Consider the following 19,963-nt stretch of genomic DNA (forward strand, 5'->3'; position numbering starts at 1 on the left):
TAAGCTAACATAGAAAATCTCTATTGGGACTTAACTCTAATATGTGAAGGTTTCCTAAGAGAAAATAGAAGTCCAACAATGTGATATGTGTAGCCATAGAAGCTAGGTTTAGTGAGAAAATGTGTAGCGAGAGAAGCTAGGTTTAGTGAGAAAAGCACCTAGCCTCAGAAGGTATGCAAACATGAGAGAATGATAACATAATTGCTACACATAACAAAAGTTTTATTTTTTACTTTGGAGATGAAAATTGTAAATGGAAACATTTCTCTAAAACATAGTTAGGCGTGACTATGCAAACATGAGAGAATGATAGCATAATTGCTACACATAACAAAAGCTTTTTTTTTACATTGGAGATGAAAATTGTAAATGGAAATATTGCTCTAAAACATAGTTAGGCATGCCTACCCTTGCCTATAAAGCCTTGGAGTAGACATATCCTAGTTTAAAGGGGGAATTTTAGGGTATCAACACAATTGTTAGGTTCATAGTGGTGGTGTCGAGTAGACCTAGGTGATAGGGGAGAAGAGCATGTGGATTTCCTAGTCAAGTTTAAAGGGGGAATGTTAAGGTAAATTTGAAAAGGTAAAAGATTCAAAGTTGTTAGGTCTATAGTGAATTGGGGCACATGGTTTTGGTGGATTGTGGTATTAGAGCCCATGGATTACATGTGATGAAGTCCTTAGAAATCTTAGGAGTTGTGCATTGTAATGTGCATGAGATCTCACATTATGAGGCCATAAAAGTTGACTTAGTTGCGTTTTCATTGCTTTTAAGTGGAGACATAGTTTCTTTTAAGCCATAAGATAATAATAAATTTATTATTGATTGGTGTTTTCCCAACTGGAAATTGAGAGAGAAAATCATAATGTACATGGTTTATGTGGATTGTTGTTATCTATGATTTTTGTCATTTTTTTTATTATTAAACTTTTTATCTCTAACAATTACAATCTCAATTTAGTTGCTTTTAAATTATAAGATAATAATAAATTTATGGTTGGCTATTTTTTTCTTTAACTAAAATTTTCCAAAATCAGAAATCTTGATGTAGCTGATTTATATGTACTGTGCTGTTATTATTTTTATTTATAACCACTATTATATATATATATATATATATATAAAACTAAAGTTTTCCAAAGTCAGAAATCTAATCTTGATGTAGCTGATTTATATGTATTATTGATATATACGTTACAGTGCTGGTATTATTTTTATTTCTAACCATTATTGTATATATATATAATTTTCTAAATAGAAGTGAAAATGTAATGTCTAAATATTTAAAGTATCAGTCAGAAATCCTAATGGGTGTTCTAAACAAGATTAAGTTAGAGAATTTACTTAGTTACAGTACTGATTTTTGTTATCATTCCTCAATATTAGTGGGATTAGTACCCATGGCATTCTTGAATTGGACATCTGTAGCATATATTTTATAAACAATTTTTTTATGTTATAGAGTTAGACCAATCAGTTGTTGTGATTTCTTTTTTTAAAAATAAGAACTTTCTAATTTAATCTGCTTGTCAATTGTTCTAAAAAAAATTACATATAACAACCAAAAATAGTAATAATAAAGTAATAACTAAACAAAATAAATGACTGACTGCAACCGTATCGAGGGCATCCCAACGATGGGAATACCACCAGAATTTGCTGTACTCTCGATTCTGACTTGACGTCGTTAAACGAATGTATCAGCTATGATATACAGTGCGCTATTGTAAATGACGTTGTCAAACGCACTTTGACGTTAACGCGGTAAATGTAGTTCGATTTGGGAACCTGGAACGGCATTATTAAACCCTTGCGCCAATGAGGTCTTCACAGCATTGATTAAATAATACACGTGAAAATATTCAATTTTAGGGCAAGCTGTCTAATTTTTGTGGGCAGTCCATGTTCCGACGATATCTGGGGATGGCTGTAAAAGAAGACAAAATCAAACTAGTTATCGAACTCCGTCCCCGTGAAGTAGGGTTTATAATTGATATAACACGTCCAAAACAATCGCCTTCACAGTGAGGTCTGCATATTGATTTCACCCACCTTCTTGCCTTTTTTTTTTTTTATAAGTTTGGGAGAATGCCAGTCGAATGCAAAGAATTTCCCATTAAAATATATGACACATATCACATACTGTTGCGAACCCCAAGCATTTGAAAAAAAAAACATCGCCCTCATGTGCCTCTACCCGCTTCGATTCCTTCTCTGTGACTGTTACAACCATGATGTTCGCTCCCGGATATGCGTTTTCCATGTGCTCCAGCATGAATAATTATTGTATCAGTACTAGCAATCATATTATCATGTTGTGAACGCCTTTTCGGTATAAGAAACCTATTCGGCCATGATACCCACCTGCCAGAAAGTGTAATATCAATGTTTTCGGTGAGCATGAATGAAGAATTCCGCACCATCCCCGGTGGGCCAGAACTTACTGGGAAATTTCAGGAATATCTTCGTGTATTATGTATCTCTAATTATCATAATTATTTTTAATTGGCATTGGGTTTCTTCTCATTATTATATAATAAAAGTTATCTATACTTTTATTATATATCTAATGGTTACTATTATCTTTAATAGATAATGAGTCTCCTCCAATTATTTAAAGTTCTAGTATTGAACTTTTTCTTTCTTCATTATTTACTCCCTAGGTTCGCATTAAAAAGGTGTTCAAATTAGTCTTTCTAAAAACTTCAATTCCCTATAAACTAGTTACAGTGAGTTCCTTATGAATTAGTTATTCATTTCTCCATAAACTAGTTAATAAATTGTAACTCACACAGGAATTTATATATGCCGAGTTGTCATGATAACCCACACGAACTTCCAGCATTAATACATTACTAGTAGAGGTCATCTTTATACCTTTAGATAACATTGTAATATACAAATCTTACACCAACATAAAACCGCATTCGGGGCTGCGGATGTATAAAAAAAATATGAATTAGATTTTCAATTCTTCCAATGGCGAAATGGAATACGTGGGTGATAGAGCCAAACTCGTTGCCACCCGACCAACGCCGACATGCCAGAGAGAATTTGAAAGTACAATATAGATATAGATATAGCTATAATGTTTATATAATTGCATTATATTAACGCTGAAGCATTTCATAATGTTAGAGTTGGTACAATATAGATATAGATATAGCTATAATGTTTATATAATTGCATTATATTAACGCTGAAGCATTTCATAATGTTAGAGTTGGTAAGTTTACATAAGGATTTATGTATCGCATAGTTTTTTTGGTCTTTTTGGTGAATTGGTACGGATTAGATTTAATGTAAGGAAGATTTAGGATCAATTTTAGTAGTTTGCAATATAATATCAAGTGCACATTTACCAATCTGCAAGCAGATATACTAATTTTTTATGATTTTGGTGGAGATTTCAGCTAGTAGGGAGTCTACTCCTTGAACCCCACACCATAACAAGATAATATACTAAATATGATTTGAACCCTAACTTAGTGGGTTTCACCAAACAAACCCAATCACCTCACCAAACATCACTGTATTGTATATCTCTAATTATCATAATTATTTTTAATTGACATTGGGTTTTTTCTAATTATTATATAATAAAATTTATCTATACTTTTATTATATATCTAATTGTTATGATTATCTTTAATAGATAAATGAGGCTCCTCCAATTATTAAAGTTCTAGTATTGAATTTTTTCTTTCTTGATTATTTACTTCCTAGGTTCGCATTAAAAAGATGTTCAAATTAGTCTTTTCTAAAAACTTCAATTCCCTATAAACTAGTTACAGTGAGTTCCTTATGAATTAGTTATTCATTTCTCCATAAACTAGTTAATAAATTGTAAACTCACACAGGAATTTATATATACCCAGTTGTCATGATAACCCACACGAACTTCCAGCATTAATACGTTACTAATGGAGGCCATCTTTATACCTGTAGATAACATTGTAATATACAAATCTTACACCAACATAAAACCGCATTCGGGGCTGCGGATGTATAAAAAAAATATGAATTAGATTTTCAATTCTTCCCATGGCGAAATGGAATACGTGGGTCATCGAGCCAAAGTCGTTGCTATCCGACCAACGCCGACATGCCAGAGAGAATTTGTAAGTACAATATAGATATAGATATAGCTGTAATGTTTATATAATTGGATTATATTAAAATTAAAAATATAAGATTTAGTTATAATGTTTATATAATTTCATTATTTAAAAGAACTGACAATATTTGTTTGATCGAGAGGTGAGGGCAGATAAGTTTCCAAATTTGTTGTGAGTCAAATGATTTAGTCAATTTTACCGTATAGTTAATTTAATTTTAATATAAGAATATAATGAATTATCAATTAATCATTAGGTTGACAATATGAATGATGAAAGAATAAATAATCATTTATTTTAATGAATCTGGTATCGTTAATCCAATTTTATTATAAAAATATAATGAATTTTTATATTAACCAATAGGTTGACAATGTGAATGATGAAAGAATAACTAATCATTTGTTTTAATGAATTCAGAGTGCATAGTCCATTTAAAGTCAGTTTCATCTCCAATATTTTAATCTATGGGTAATGTTACCACTCAAACTATGCTGGTAGAATGTAGGTTTAAAAATTTAATTTTTAGTAAAAGGTTCACATGTTTCAAAACTCAATTTAATTTTTAGTAAAAGCTCAAACGTTTCAAAAATCAATTTATTTATTTAATTAGAGTTGTTTTGATATATGAGGTTGATTTTTCCTATTTCTAATTTATAATATTAAAAATTTTGAATAATAAAATTATTATTTTGATTAAAAATAAATTTAATATATTTTCATATTTTAATATAATTCAAATTATATATAATTTTATCAATTCAATTTACTTTTTATTAAATTTAAAATATCTATTTCTTTTCTTATTCGTTTAAATAATATTTAAAAAAATAAACTCATTATCACTTTTAGTTGTATTGAAACTTAAAAGGACGCAGTATAATTTTATCAATTCAATTTATTTTTTATTAAATTTGAAATATGTATTTCTTTTCTTATTCATTTAAATAATCTTAAAAAAACTAACACATTCATCTCTTATAAAACTCATTATCACTTTTAATTGCATTGAAACTTAAAAGGGCATAGCTGAAACCATGCATTTGCAAACCACTTTAAAATAATTGATATTGCAGTGGAAAGTTTATATATATATATATATATATATATAAAATTGGGCAGGGTCCTTATTTGCAGGACTATTATCCCTATAATATTTAATTGATCTTATTCACAACCCGATGCAAAATCAAATGAATGTGAACGCTGAATTATATATTTCACAATAACATCATCGCAATTAAATTAATAAAATTATTATTATGTTTAAAGGTACTTTACAATTTAGCAGGGGTGATGTGGTAGGTGATGTGGTAAAGGTGTAAATGTTGGTAAACATTTATATATTAATAAAATAATTAAAAGTTACAAATAATATAGAGTTTAATATAGAGAAAATGTTATCTTTATAAATAAATTTAAATATTTTAATATTAACTTAATTAATAATAAAAATTAACAGTAATACAAATAATAAAATTCAATTTGTTATATTGTAATTTTTTTTTATTAATAAAATTATGAACATGTTTTAGATAAAAGAAAACCATAATACACATACCACATAAAAATATATAATATACAAACCTAGATCCATCTTAACTCCAATCTATCAAGAGTCTAGTGGGATCAAACACTACTACACCAAGGGCACTTTTAAGACATTTTTTTAAGACAAGAAATATTTTGTCTCAAAAAATCACTTTTTATTTTACTTATTTTACATTAAAATTTAATATCAATTGAATTGTGTTAAATATAAAATTTAAGACAAAAACAATTTGAGACAAAAACATTATATTTAAGAAAAAAAGAGTTTAAGACAAATATTTTAAGACAAAAACAATTTGAGACAAAAATATTTTAAAACAAAACTTTGTATTTTAGACAAAAATAGTTGAAGGCAAAAAAATTTTAAGACAAACTTTATATTTAAGACAAAAATAGTTTGAGACAAAAATATTTTAAGGCAAAACTTTATATTTAAGACAAAAACAGTTTCAGAAAAAAATTATTTTAAGACAAAACTTTATATTTATGACAAAACAAGTTTGAGACAAAAATATTTTAAGACAAAACATTATATTTAAGACAATGGCCACTTAAGACGAAACCCATTTAAGACAATTAACAATTAAGACAAAAACATATCAATTTAAGAATTGACTATGAGGATACCTTTGCTCTTGTAGCAAGGTACCCATCTATTAGATCAATTCTTGCTATGGCTATGCAAATGGGGTGGAAGTTCCACTAGATGGATGTAAAAACAACATTTCTCAATAGGGTTATTGAGGAGGAGGTGTACATCGAGCAACCAAAATATTTTGAGACATTTGAATGAGATTCTCATGTGTGCAGACTCAAGCAAGCATTGTATGGTTTCAAACAAGCACCCTATGCTTGGTACACCAGGATCAATATTTATCTAGCCAGTTTGGGTTTCACCAAAATTGAAGTGGATGCAAACCTCAATCACATCTTGGTAGAAGGTAAAATTCTTATTATTGTTTTATATCTTGTTGATTTGATTTTAACTAATGATGAGGAGCTGATCATATCTTGCAAGGAGGATCTTGCAAGGTTATTTGAAATGCAGGACGTGGGTCTCATGCAGTGCTTCCTCTCGTTGGAAGTATGGGAAGACTACATGGAATTGTTTGTCTCTTAAGGCAAGTATGCAAATGAGATACTACAAAGATTATGCATGGAGAGATGTAAACCCATAGAGACACCTCTAGAAAGAAATTGGAGGAAGGAGGATGTCACTTCTAATGAAGAAGTGGATGCTACCATTTATCAACAAATAGTGGGCTCACTAATGTATCTTGTGAACACATGACCATATATGTGCTATGCAGTAAACCATGTAAGCCAAGTTATAGTTAGGCCAACCAAATTATTTTGGAAGGCAGTTAAGCATGTTCTACAGTACCTCAAAGGAACTACCTAGTTTGGACTATGGTATAGACAGGCAGAGGGAGTGAAGTTGTGTGGCTTCATAGATGCAAATTGGGCACAAAGTCCATAAGACCGAACGAGTACATCAGGTCAGATTTTTAGTGTTGGGTTTGCAGTTGTTTCTTGATACAACATGAAGCAAACATATGTGGCGCTCAGCTCGGTAGAAGTAGAATACATGGCTACAAGTCAAGCAACATGTGAGGTGATATGGATGAGAAATATATTTCTTGGACTATTTGGTCAAATGATGAATCCAACTGTGATCTACTGTGATAATCAGAGTTGCATCAAACTCTTTGAGAATCTTGTATTTTACGATTGATCCAAGAATATAGATATCTGATATCACCATTTACGCCATTGTATGCAAAGACAGATAATGTTGCTACACTACATTCTGATAGAGGAACAAGATGCTCGCATTTTGAAAAAAACTTTGTCAAGAGGGAATTTTGAGTTCCACAGGTGCAGGATAGGGGTGGTTGATAATCCCTTTCTTGCTAAGAGGAAGTGTTGAAAAATAGAGAAAGAAAATCTCAATTTAATTTTGCCTTGACTAAATTGATAAAACTTGAATTTCCACATCAATAGACAACTTGGATGTAGTTAACTGTGTGACATTGATTCTATCACCCGGTTTACTCAATAAATTTGAGTTGGAGGAGATGGAGTTTAGTTAAGCATGTGGGATTTCTAATTTGTAGCAACCAAAGTCAGTTATTCAAGTTTCTTTCAGTTAAACTAGCTCTAAATATTGGAGGATCTAGTGGAAGGTCAATTATGTAGTGGGACTTCAGTGGCGAGACACATGTGGATGGTGACTGCAAAGTGAGTTGTGAATTGATTAATCCAACAATAGGCCTTGTTGATGATGGTGAAGCTTCAAATAAAGAAGTGAATAACATGTGTGATTTAGTTGGTATGATTGTAGTTGATGATGACCTCTTTGCATCAGAGTTTGATGCATTTAAGTTTGAGAATAGATTCAAAACAAGATATTATTGGTATTGGTTGCACCTTATTTGGACACCATTTGTATTGTATGGGTTGGTACCTTTCCATTGGATGTGGTTGGTGATGTGAAGAATACTCAAATTCTAGTAAAGATTCATACTAACTCTAACAATCCTATGGATGCTTGTTTACAAAGGGATACTTGTTAGGTCCCTATAATACTAGTGATTCCCCCATTACTATTGTCATTGTATCCCTTATTGGTATTATTGTGCCCCATAGAAACCCACTATTTTTATTGTTGTGCCCTTTTATTATGATTGTTATGTCGGCTTTGATTATATTGTGACCCCTTAGACTCCTATATATAGAAATAAGGTTTTGTCATTTGTATCATTGAAGAATTATTCATTTGTGTAATGTAAAGGAGTTTTTCCCCTCGAAGAGGCTGATTTTGAAGTCGTTGATCTATCTTTTCTTCTATTTTGTGAGTTGGTTGCATAACATTTGGTATCAGAGCTTTTGATTCTAGGGTTTCGTTGGTCCAAACAAGTCATCGTGGAATTTTCACTATAGTACTTTTTCTGTGATGTTTCAAAAGCTAAAAAAAAACCCATTTGAGCCCAAATCGTGATGATCCTTGGATTCGAATTTCATATATTATCTCACTATATATTTGGATATATGATCCAAGGAAGTTAGGGTTTTTCAGTCTCCCAAATTACATCCCAAACAGATGACCATTGGAAAATCATCATAACTTTCTCTCTATGTATCAAATTGAAATTTCTTAAGAAGTTACATAAAGAGGACGGACTGTAGTTTTCTATGCATCATTTTTAGGTCCAAATGTTGAAACAATGACACGTGGTTATTCTTACAAGTTCACTCTACTCAAAAAGTGTATAATCCAGTCATCTTGGGAGATTGGGCATAACTCTTTATTGGAGAATCCAATTTTGATCTAACTGGTGGCATTGGAAAGAGGACTCAGAGGGCTACCAAAGGGCACCATTTCATACCTTGTAGATTCATAATTTCATAGATACATCAAATTCAATTTCGAGTTACTACAAAGTGAAAAAGGGTGTGTATTTTTTTTTAAATTTGGCATAAGTTTGGTTTGAAAAATTAATTTGAAGGAATTCAAATGGCATAGTGAAGCATAATTATCATTAATTGATTCCTCAAAGAAAGAAAATGGAAATACCTAGTAAGAAACTTGAAATCTCTAGCATGACTCATGAAGAAGAGGAAGAAATGCAACATGATACATCAAAATTATGGGATCAAGTGCAACAATTTTCACTCTCACAAAAAGTAACAAAAGCTAAGAGGGATGGTTTAAAGAAAGGCATGGAAGCTAATATGAATGGTGTGAAAGCTAAGATGGATGGCATGGAAGCTAAGATGAATGTCGTGGAAGCTAATATGGATGGCATGGAAGCTAGGATGAGTGGCATGGAAGCTAATATGGATGGTATAGAAGAAAAAATTAAAGGAAACATTGAAGATTTTAAGACATATTTGATAAAGTTGCTATAAGAAATGCTTACTAATGGAGAAATGGTAGTAAGGGAAACTCATGATCAGAAGAAAAGAAATTTTAATCATGATTTCATAGACTCTAATGTTGGATTGAAGACCCACCATGTTCCAAAGATCGATATGAGAAATTTTGATGGCAGGGATCCCGTAACATGGATACTACAGATGGAGAAATATTTCAATCTCCATAATGTACAAAACACACAAAAGGTAAGCATCACAACTTTATATTTGGAACCAAATCAATTTGTATCGTATAGATGGCTTTGCTCTCATAAACAAATTGTCACTTGGGCAATTTTTATAGAAGAAATGACAACACATTATCAGGATACAAAAAGCAACACCTTTTTTAGCTAATTGACAAATCTCAAACAAAAGGGTTCAATGATGGAGCATATTGAGGACTTCCAAAAATTGAATATAAAGGTAAAATATATTCCAAAGGAGCATAGGATTGGTGTGTTCATAGGGAATTTAAAGGATAACATCCAACATGAGGTTCGCCTTTGGGAACCTAATTCATTGGAGAAGAAATTTAGGTTGGCAAGAAAAATGGAAAGAAAAATCATGGCAACATGGAAGCCTACCACTCACAACTATCAATATGGAAGTGGTGTTGCCCCTAGCCTTCCACAACCTACAAGGTTGACACCACAACAATTGGAAGAAAAAAGAACAAAAGGGTTTTGTTACAGTTTTGATAGCAAATACACTAAAGGTCATAAGTGTGTCAAGAAGAAATTATTTTATATAAATTGTGAAGAGGAGGAAAAAAACGAATAAGAAATGTCAAAAGAAGAGGATATACACCAACAAAAAACCTTATAGAAAGAAGAAATGAATCTAACCATATCGTTTAATGCATTGGTCAAAATTACCACTCCTCAAACTATCAAGATAGAAGGACATATCAAGAAGAAAAAGGTAATAGTGTTTATTGATTCGGTCAGTACCCATAATTTTATTCATTGTAAAATAGCCAAGGAATTGAATTGCTTCCTATATCTATCACAAGAGTGTCAAGTGATGGTTGTAAGTGGAGGAACCATAAATTTCTCTAGAAAGTGCCATAATATCAAGTTATTCATGGAAGAATACGCATTGAATAGCCCAATGATTTCCATTCCAATGGGTGGTGCTGGTGTTGTACTAGGAGTCCAGTGGCTACAATCCTTGGCTACAATATCTTTTAATTTTCAAGAAATTTTCATGATTTTTTTTAGAAGGAAAGGAAGTTGAATTAAGGGTTATCGCAGGGAAACTGGAAAAGATAATCATCTCTAACAGAATAACAAATCTTCTAAAGAAAGAACAACGAGGTGTAATTGCACAATTATGTTCGCTAGCCGTTCCCACATCAAATTATCTATTTCTCCACATCTCCAAAACGTATTGGACAGTCATTCCAAGGTATTTGAGACTCCCAAAGGCCTCGCACCTATTCATGATCATAATCATGTTATTCATTTGATTCCAGTAAGTGTTCCTCCAAACATCAGGCCTTATAGATATCCATATGCCCAAAAGAGTGAAATTGAACATATGGTTGCAGAAATTCTAGAGGCTCGTATAATTCAACCTAGTCAAGGTTCTTTCTCTGCTCCAGTAGTATTGGTGCACAAGAAGGATGGATCATGGTGTGCACGTATCCAGATTATAGGGAGCTCAACAAGTTCATTATTACAGATAAATTTCCCATTCCTTTCATTGATGAATTATTAGATGGACTGCATGGATTAATTTACTTCACCAAGTTAGATCTTCGTTCAGGATATCATCAAATCAGAATGAAGACTCAAGACATTCCAAAAACAACATTTAGATCTCATGAGGGTTATTATGAATTTTTGTTCATGCCTTTTGGCCTTACCAATACACCTTCTACATTTCAAGGTTTGATGAATTCCATTTTCATACCCTTCCTTAGAAATTTTGTGTTAGTATTTTTTATGATATACTAATCTACAACAAGTCTTGGAAGGATCATGTTCAACATGTTAACAAGTTGTTCAAACTATTGGATGATAAACAATTATATGCAAAAAGCTTCAAATGTTTCTTTGGAGTACAAGAGGTGGAATATTTGGGTCATATTATATCTCATTAAGGTCTTAAGGTAGACCCTAGCAAAATTAAAGCCATTAGGGAATGGAAAATCCCCATATCCATAAAGAATGTGCGAGGATTTCTTTGTTTGACAGGGTATTCTCGAAATTTTGTTAAGAATTATGGGAGAATAGCAGCACCTTGTGGAATAGGTAAATCTCCTCTACGGACAAAGGTAATCCCTCTAGCCCAAGAGTGGGTCTAGCCACAAACAAAATAATCTAATGCAAATTTCCTTAGATTAGAATCGAATAAAAGGACCTACCTCTTATAGTGCTAATCCACTTGATGTTGATCTTTCCTCCTTGCTCCAGCTTTCTTCCCTTCCTTTCATTAATATACCTGAAATAAACATACAAGAGACATGTTGTAGTAGCTACAACCACCCTCCAAAATTTTGCCTTAGCCTGTTTTCGAGCCTCCCTACCAACGTCACACAACACTTTGGCTTGCTTCATCATGTACTCAACCTTCAATGTTTTCCTCAAACAAAGGCAGCCTGTCGATCACAGTTGATCCATTCCCCTCAAAGGTTGCTTACTCGGACTTGGTCCAACTATAGGCTGAGCAGCTTCCCCTTGAAAATTGTGCATTTCTGGAGGGCAACCAGCCTTCCCTCCAGGAATTGTGCAATCCTCTCTGACAGCCTGTTGGGCTTCAAGAATGCGTAATCCTGCCAGCCAACTCTCCCAACAAGATTTGTGAAAATTTTCCCAGCATGAGGCTTATCAGCCTAGGAATTTTCCCAACATCGGGCTTATCAACCCAACATTTGCACAAATCTCGGCAGGAGTCTGCTGCTCTGCCCAGGAATTGTGCAAACTTCCTAAGAAGTTAGCCTAGCTCGTAGCAAGGAATGCGCATTTTTCCTAAGAAGTTGAGCACTAGCATGCATGAACAGTCTCGTTGACTAGTTCCACCCGAGACCGAGGAAACTTGATTTGCATGCATGCATGACTTGATCTTCCTAGAATAGCAAGAGACAACATGAAAAAGGCATCCCATGATTCAGGGAGCTATTTTTAGTAGCCAGGTATTACATGAAAAGTTGTTTTAGAAGTTTCCCTCCAAGTGTTGCTTTTTCCTAGATTTGTGGCATGTGCGTCATGAGACCAAAATTACTTATTCGACGCATGAGAGATAATTCATTCACATCGACATTGGAGCTCTGACATCCCACAGAACGTCCAGGACTCTTCGACACATCCAGCTCAGCTACTCACTGGTAAGTGGCCTCAACTTGTATTTTTTAGCATTTCTGTCACTTTTTTTGTATTCACTTCTAAGTGTTGTTTGCTTTATTTCTTTGAATGCCTGCTATTGTTTACATGTATTCTATATTTTCCTAGCTCTATTTCTATTTTCATTTCTATGTCACTATTGTCGCACACATGAAACTATTTTGCATAGACGTTCGCCCAACCAGCGAACTGCCTCACCCACATGCATGTTGATTTTTCTGTTGAATCTTTCATTCATGTTTTGCATGCACTGTCAATCACTTCAGCTATCCCTTAGTGTCTCCAATATTTTTCCTGTCTTAGTTTCTTTCTGTTGCCCGTTGGCGAGTCGGGCCAACCTTGGTCGGGGCTCTGCCTTCACCAAGGCTGCATTTCACAACCTAGGGAAGGAAGGCTCACCTTCCTCTCCAGATTTTTTGCATTCTTGCCTAGCACTGGCCTCCAGGAATATTTTGCGCATTTATGGAGGATAGTGGCTGCTTGGCCCGAAAATTGCGCAAATCTGTCCCTCGGCCAACAGTCCTTCCTAGCTAGAATTGTGCAATCACAGTAGCCAACTGCCTAACTGGATTGCTCATTTTGTAGGTCTAGCAGCCAGTCCAGCCTCCTAGATATCCCAGACATCCTTTCATGCATTTCTGGTAGCAAGTCACCCAGCCTCCTAGTGAAATTTGCGCAACCTTGCTCATCAGTTTCCAAGGTATGTGTTGTGTCCTTCCGTAGATTTGATTTGTTTTCACTGACATATTTCTTTACATGCATGCTGCTTGTTTCCAGATATTTTAGGTGTCCATCTCTCTCAATGGCTTCTAAGAGAATAGGATTTGAAGAAATAGATGGCATTGTAATTGGAGCAATAGTTGAGCAGGTGTCCTCTAATCTGCCAATCTATGAAGATATAAAGCTTTATGTAGACAAGGACATCAAACTGAAGTGGAAAGAGGTTAATGAAGCATTCACAGGCACTTTTGGGGAAGACCTCGAAGATCGTCAAGTGTACGTGGACATCCACAAGTCTGACTTGTACCAGATTGCATGCAGATACCCCACGTTCCCATCTGCAGACATGATTCACTATATCGTTTCTCACATTGACCTCGAGACGATGATCTTGAATAATGTCAATGGGACAAAGCTTGCAACCTTCTGGACATGAGATTATGACGATATGTATCAGATGACTGAGCCCATGACTGTCATGACTCCTCCATTTAGTTTTCCCAACAACAGAGCTCACTCCAGAGGCATTCTGAAGGATTTGGTAAAGGAGCCAGCTCGTTTCAGGATGACACCCAACCAGATCTATAAGACAAAGATATTGAGGAAGGCATACAAATACTTGGTCATATTCGCATGCCAACTGAGTGGCTAAGCAAGCACTGAGACCTTCCCTCAGAGTTGGGTGATCACGCTAGATCAACTGGCTAGAGAAGGAAGACCATGCAACTCGTCTGGCACACTGGCTCACTAGCTAAAGGAACAAGTCATGAAGGCTCGAAAATCACTCGATGGTATGCGTGTAGAGATTTGTATGTCTACTTACATTCTCTATGCAGTCTATGCCTGACGTGAGTTCTCGGGTTTGGAGTGGGCATGGTCACTAGCGGAGATAGTTGTGAACACGTATTCCAAGCTGTTGTCCGAAAGTAGCTTCAGAGGAGTGATCATATGGTTTTCTGACCATTTTGTCACCCCGGTGTATAGGTTGATATTCGAACAGGATCCACCCTGCATGTCAAAGGAAGCGATGAAGGCATTGCTAGGCATTGCATATTGGTATGCCTCACTGTCTGGCACATTCATCTGAGTGTTCAATGCGGAGAAGTCCCCACATGTTTTGCCAAAGTTCACCTTGGATGTGCTTGTCATGCAGGAAGTAGCGTACCATATCTCAGCAGGATTAATAGCTAGACTGTAGCAGAAGAAGAAGGCACCTTGGACCATTCTTCTATTGTGGATTGGGTTATATGAGATTCAGGGTATGAAGCAAGCGGATGTCGAAGCAGAGCAGATGAGGAAGTACCCTTTCAACCTCCGAAGTTTCAACCCGTATGACCCACATTTCATTGTGAAGGATCAATCCACGAGAATTCAGTTCAACTAGATCCATGGGGCATGTAATTGGGACAAGGAGGACTCATGGAGATACTGTTATAATTCCTCTAGACCAAATGAATAGGTTAGCTTCACCATAGAGTGGTTAGAAAAGCATCATGAAACAGCATCACTGAGAGCACCAATAGTAGCAACAGTAGCAGCAGCAGCAGAGGTAATGGAGCCAAGCATACCTATGCGCGATAAAGGGAAGAGGAATATTGTTGAATGCATGGAGGAGGAGCAAAGCTGTAAGTTTCGAGTAGATCCACTTGTAGAACAAGCAGCTATGGTTATTCAGGCAAAGAGGCTACAACGCGACAAGTGAATAGCACGAAGTCAGACAGATAAGAAGGGAATGGAAGAAGAAGAGGAGTTGCATGAGCTAAGGGAGCAACTCCAAAAAGAACAAGAGTTGTGCCAACAGAATCAGGAAGCGCATCAGTAGTAGACACAGTAGGGGGGTCGTACAAGTAGTTTATTCATCTGAACATCTGGCATTAGGCGAACATGGTGAACCATCACAGGGGAAAGACTTTGCTCATGAGATAAAACAAGCGCTTGAACAGTTGGATGCAGACTTGGAGCAATAAGAGTTGGAACACGATACCGACCTCATGCCTCATCACAAAGAGGTCAGCTCACCCATTTCATTGCATCCTGATGATGAGAAAGTCTCAAATGACCAAGGAGGCACTGAGATCCTTGGTGGTCAACTGGAAGTAGATATGCACAACATCTCCTTTGACGAATCTCATCACAGAGTTGTGCAGCCTAAGAGAGTACCAACTTCGGAGGACCAAACATCCCCTTTGCAATTTCAAGAGCAAGTGATCCTAACTGATGTGCACAAGCATTCAGTTGCTTTGGCCGATGCAACTAGAGTGTGTGTCGAAGGCACTAGCTCAAGTGTTCGTTTTCTCATAAATGAGAATGAGTGAATGATGAAGGAACTACAGGTGGCCAAGCAAGGAGGAGACTTGGTGACAATGTCCACCCGAGCTAAATTGAAGAAGGAAATAGTAGATGAATTATTTTCCTTGGACAAAGTTATGCAAGCATTGTACTCCAAGTTTGGTACCGTGCATCAAGCACTCGTTCACCTCCACGGATGGCAGCAGTGATGTGTGAGAAGAGCACGCATCTTGAAGAACATACACACTACTGTTGATAACATACAAGCATGAACGATGAAGTACATGGGATCCATGCTTCACTTGCCAAAGATGATGAAGGCCAATGCGGTTGAGATGCAAGCATGTATCCAGAGTCAGATCCAGAACTATGAAGACCTACCGCAACTCATCACTAGCATACAGGCTTCCCATGCACAAGTATTCAAAAGCATGGAGGTCATAGTGCACACTCATGTGATCCCACCACTTGGGACTCTCATCTAGGTGAAGACAAGGAAGCAAGTCTAGCAAGAGCTTGACTCGTACTTCAATGAGTTGATGTGCACTGCCACCAGCCGAGACTTTCCTATTAGTGCAGACATAATGTGTAAGTACATTGTTGCTCTAGCCACACTAAATACAATGATGCGCATGCTCATAGATGAGTTGGACAGAGGAGCCCGAGTAGTGTACCCAGATGCTATGGAGGCAAGGTTTAGGTTTCAGATGAATGTCATAGCAGAACACACAGACACTCTCAAGGACTACCAATCTTGGCATCAATATGTCACTGTTGATCAGCATGAGGATGTCGAGCAGTTGGACTTCTATGGTTGTCTAAGTCCGAATGATGTCTAGTTTGGCTTGTCCAAGCCATTGTTCACATGGGTACATGTGCATTGTAATGTTGAGTCATGTCAAGTGTAAGTCAGGTGTCAAGAGTGGATGTAACAGTCATAGAGTAGGTGAAGAGTCATGAGGGTAGTTGAATGGTCACAAAAGGGAATGTCAAGGATCACCCCACCCTTTGCTATAAATAGTCCCTCATAACTCATTGTATGGGCTTTTGGTCAGCTAAGCTTCTATTAAGACTATCTTGAAGAAGGCTTGAACAATATTGTAACGTGCCTTGGATTCTCCACGACACTGAGCTAGTACATCTCTTTGGAGGAGCAGGCGGATGTGGTTGTAACATTCCACTGTTGGGGCTAGCAAGTTTACATGGATGTATTGTATGATTGTGACTTACACTTCTTTATGTAATAAGAGCCATCACATTTTCATTCATATGTTGTTATTGTAGATGGACTACTCTAGTTGCTTTAATGATATATGTTGTTTAACTTATGTACTTGTGTATGAAATGATTCACATGCAATTATATGAATCTTGTTGTTAATGTGTTGCATATGTTGTTAATGTTGTCATTGTCCGTGTCAACTGCTCTACCGGACATCAGACTAATCCATGAGTGTTGTATGTGTTATCTTACCTTGTATGATGTGACTGCCACATCTGAGTGGATTGCTCCACCGGAAGTTGTCCATGTCCTTTGTGTTGTGTGTTCCTAGCCAAGTTGGGACTGATCCCTTTCAATCTACAATTCACCTTCACCTCCTTCCCCTTTTGAATTGTTGGAACCTCTCATACCTCTTCCTTGACTCACTACATCAGTCACACCCTTGCTACTGACAGAGTTATCTTACTTGCCTCTATGCGACATCGCGGTCAAGGCATTACCTTATGACCCACTGTTGGGACTCCTACACCAAACAGTCTAAGGTTTAATTGGGACTTCTTACTGGGCAGATCCCCTTGACATGTTGGCAGGTCCAGCATCGTCAATAGTTCTGGCACTAGAGGGAGGGCCTGAATGACAAGCAGTGTCCTCTCATCCAGTTTTGAACCTTTGCATATCTTTCATGGAGTCTTGCACTCTGCTTCCCTCAAGGTGTTTTTTGAATCATGAAGATGTCTCCATCTCAGGGAAGCTTTTCGATCTCTTGTCCACTCACACATATGATGGTGAAGGCAAAGTGGCCTGACCTAAGCACTTACATAACTTTCTTTCCATGATTCATGAGGAAGATGAGTTCTCTAACGAATAGGCCATCTTGCTTCTTGCATACACACTTCAAAAATCTCCATTTCATTGGGTGCCTAGCCTACCAACTAACATTGTGCACTCATTTGAGCAATTATGTGATATTATTGAAGACACATTCTATCATTTTGATCTAGACCATATTGATAGGAAACTGTTATAGCAACGGAGGGCTCTGCATGAATCCATTATTGATTTTTAGCAGCACTTCCTTGACTTGCAGTTTCAAGCTCTGAGGAGCCAGATGAAGTTTGCTTATCTTTGGGACTGGTTCAAGTATTGCCTTAAGAAATATTCCCATCCCAAGAGGAAGCATGATATCAAGCCTTGCTCAAAACTCTTCATTGATGGAACTGCACAATCTCATGTGGGAGTAGACACTATCTCAACTGACCGTCTGCCTCCATCTCATTCAACAGCTCCACCACTAGCTAGTGACGTTGAAGATCATGCTCACACACTTGTTCATCCTTCACACTCTTCCAACATCACCCCACTCATTTTCTGTGCAAATGTGGTTGTGAGTCCTTTGAGTTCTCATATGCATTCTTTTCTTTGACCTCCGTCTTTGTACTCAGGTGTTCCTCTGGATGATGTTGTCTTGTGTTCGTCCATTCTAGAATCTTCACTTGTTGTGAACGTGGAACAACCCATTGGCAGATTTGGTTTTGCACAACCAACATGCGTTGTCATTCATGAAGAGTATGAGTGGGAGCTTGAACATCAACATTCAGCGAAGGATGACTCCCTTTGGTCCGAGTCCCCTCCGTTCTTTCCTAACCTCTTTGGTGAGGCGCCATCCATGATTTTGCATGTGTTTCTTCATCCACGGGTGCACCCATTGTTGATCACTTGTAGGACTCACTGGATGTTAGTCCATCATTCGACAACGGAGAGGATAAGTTATTCATTAAAGATCCACTTGATCCTTCATCTGTCTTTTTTGGAAACACAGAGGATGAGTTCGTTCACTTTTCATCTACCCCTCTGTTTGATTCATTTGATCATGAGGATGCTAAGGAATTCATTGATTTTTCTGATTGTGGCAGTCATGATCCATCTTCTTCCAATTTTGAACACGATCATGAATCTATCGCAGTTGATCTTTTGAAGCCATCGATGTATGATGATTGTTGGCCCTCGTTTTTGGTCCAATTTTTCTTAAGAAAACACACTTAATTTCTACATTTTTCATCCACTTGACATCACATACACCCCATTTTGATGTATTTATGCATATTCAGGTATATAAATTTAGTTTTTCAATTTTTAAAAATTTTAGTAAAAATTGGGTTTTTAAGAGTAATTTTGGAGAGAACTGAAAATTCCCGTAATTGCTCCATTGAAGTCATACTTGCAGGACACCTGGGTGGGAGATGAGCATGGATTTAGAAAGCTTGGGAAATAAGAATGGACATGTACCTATTGGTTCAGTCAAACCAAGCTAAAATAGGCCCAGCCAACTCTGGTCAAACATGACCTGTTGTGGAGAAAATCCCTAGGAAATAGGCCAAAATTAATGATTTTTGCGATTTTTCCAAATTTTGTGTAACTAAATGGGTGTATTTGACCAGGATAGATGGGATTAGGATATAAGGCTATTAGAGGCTTTTTAGTCAATTTTGTTTATTATTTCTCTATTTAAGCCATGATTATTGAAGGCTTAAGGATATGTAAAATTTATGTAAGATTTTAGGCTTCTGTGGAGGTTTCTTGTAGCTTCATGACCCGGATTATCCACAGTTTCTTGTTCATTCTGCCAACGTTTCAAACCCCAAAGGGGGTCCATCATCAGGACAAAACAGAAAGAATATGAATGAGAAATTATTATTATGAAATGAATAATAATTTCTCATTCATATTCTTTCTGTTTTGTCCTGATGATGGACCCCCTTTGGGGTTTGAAACGTTGGCAGAATGAACAAGAAACTG

The sequence above is a fragment of the Pinus tabuliformis genome, chromosome 8 (assembly GCF_031772625.1).
Source record: "Pinus tabuliformis cultivar Carrire ecotype Pingquan chromosome 8, CPIR1, whole genome shotgun sequence".
Classification (NCBI taxonomy): Eukaryota; Viridiplantae; Streptophyta; class Pinopsida; order Pinales; family Pinaceae; genus Pinus; species Pinus tabuliformis.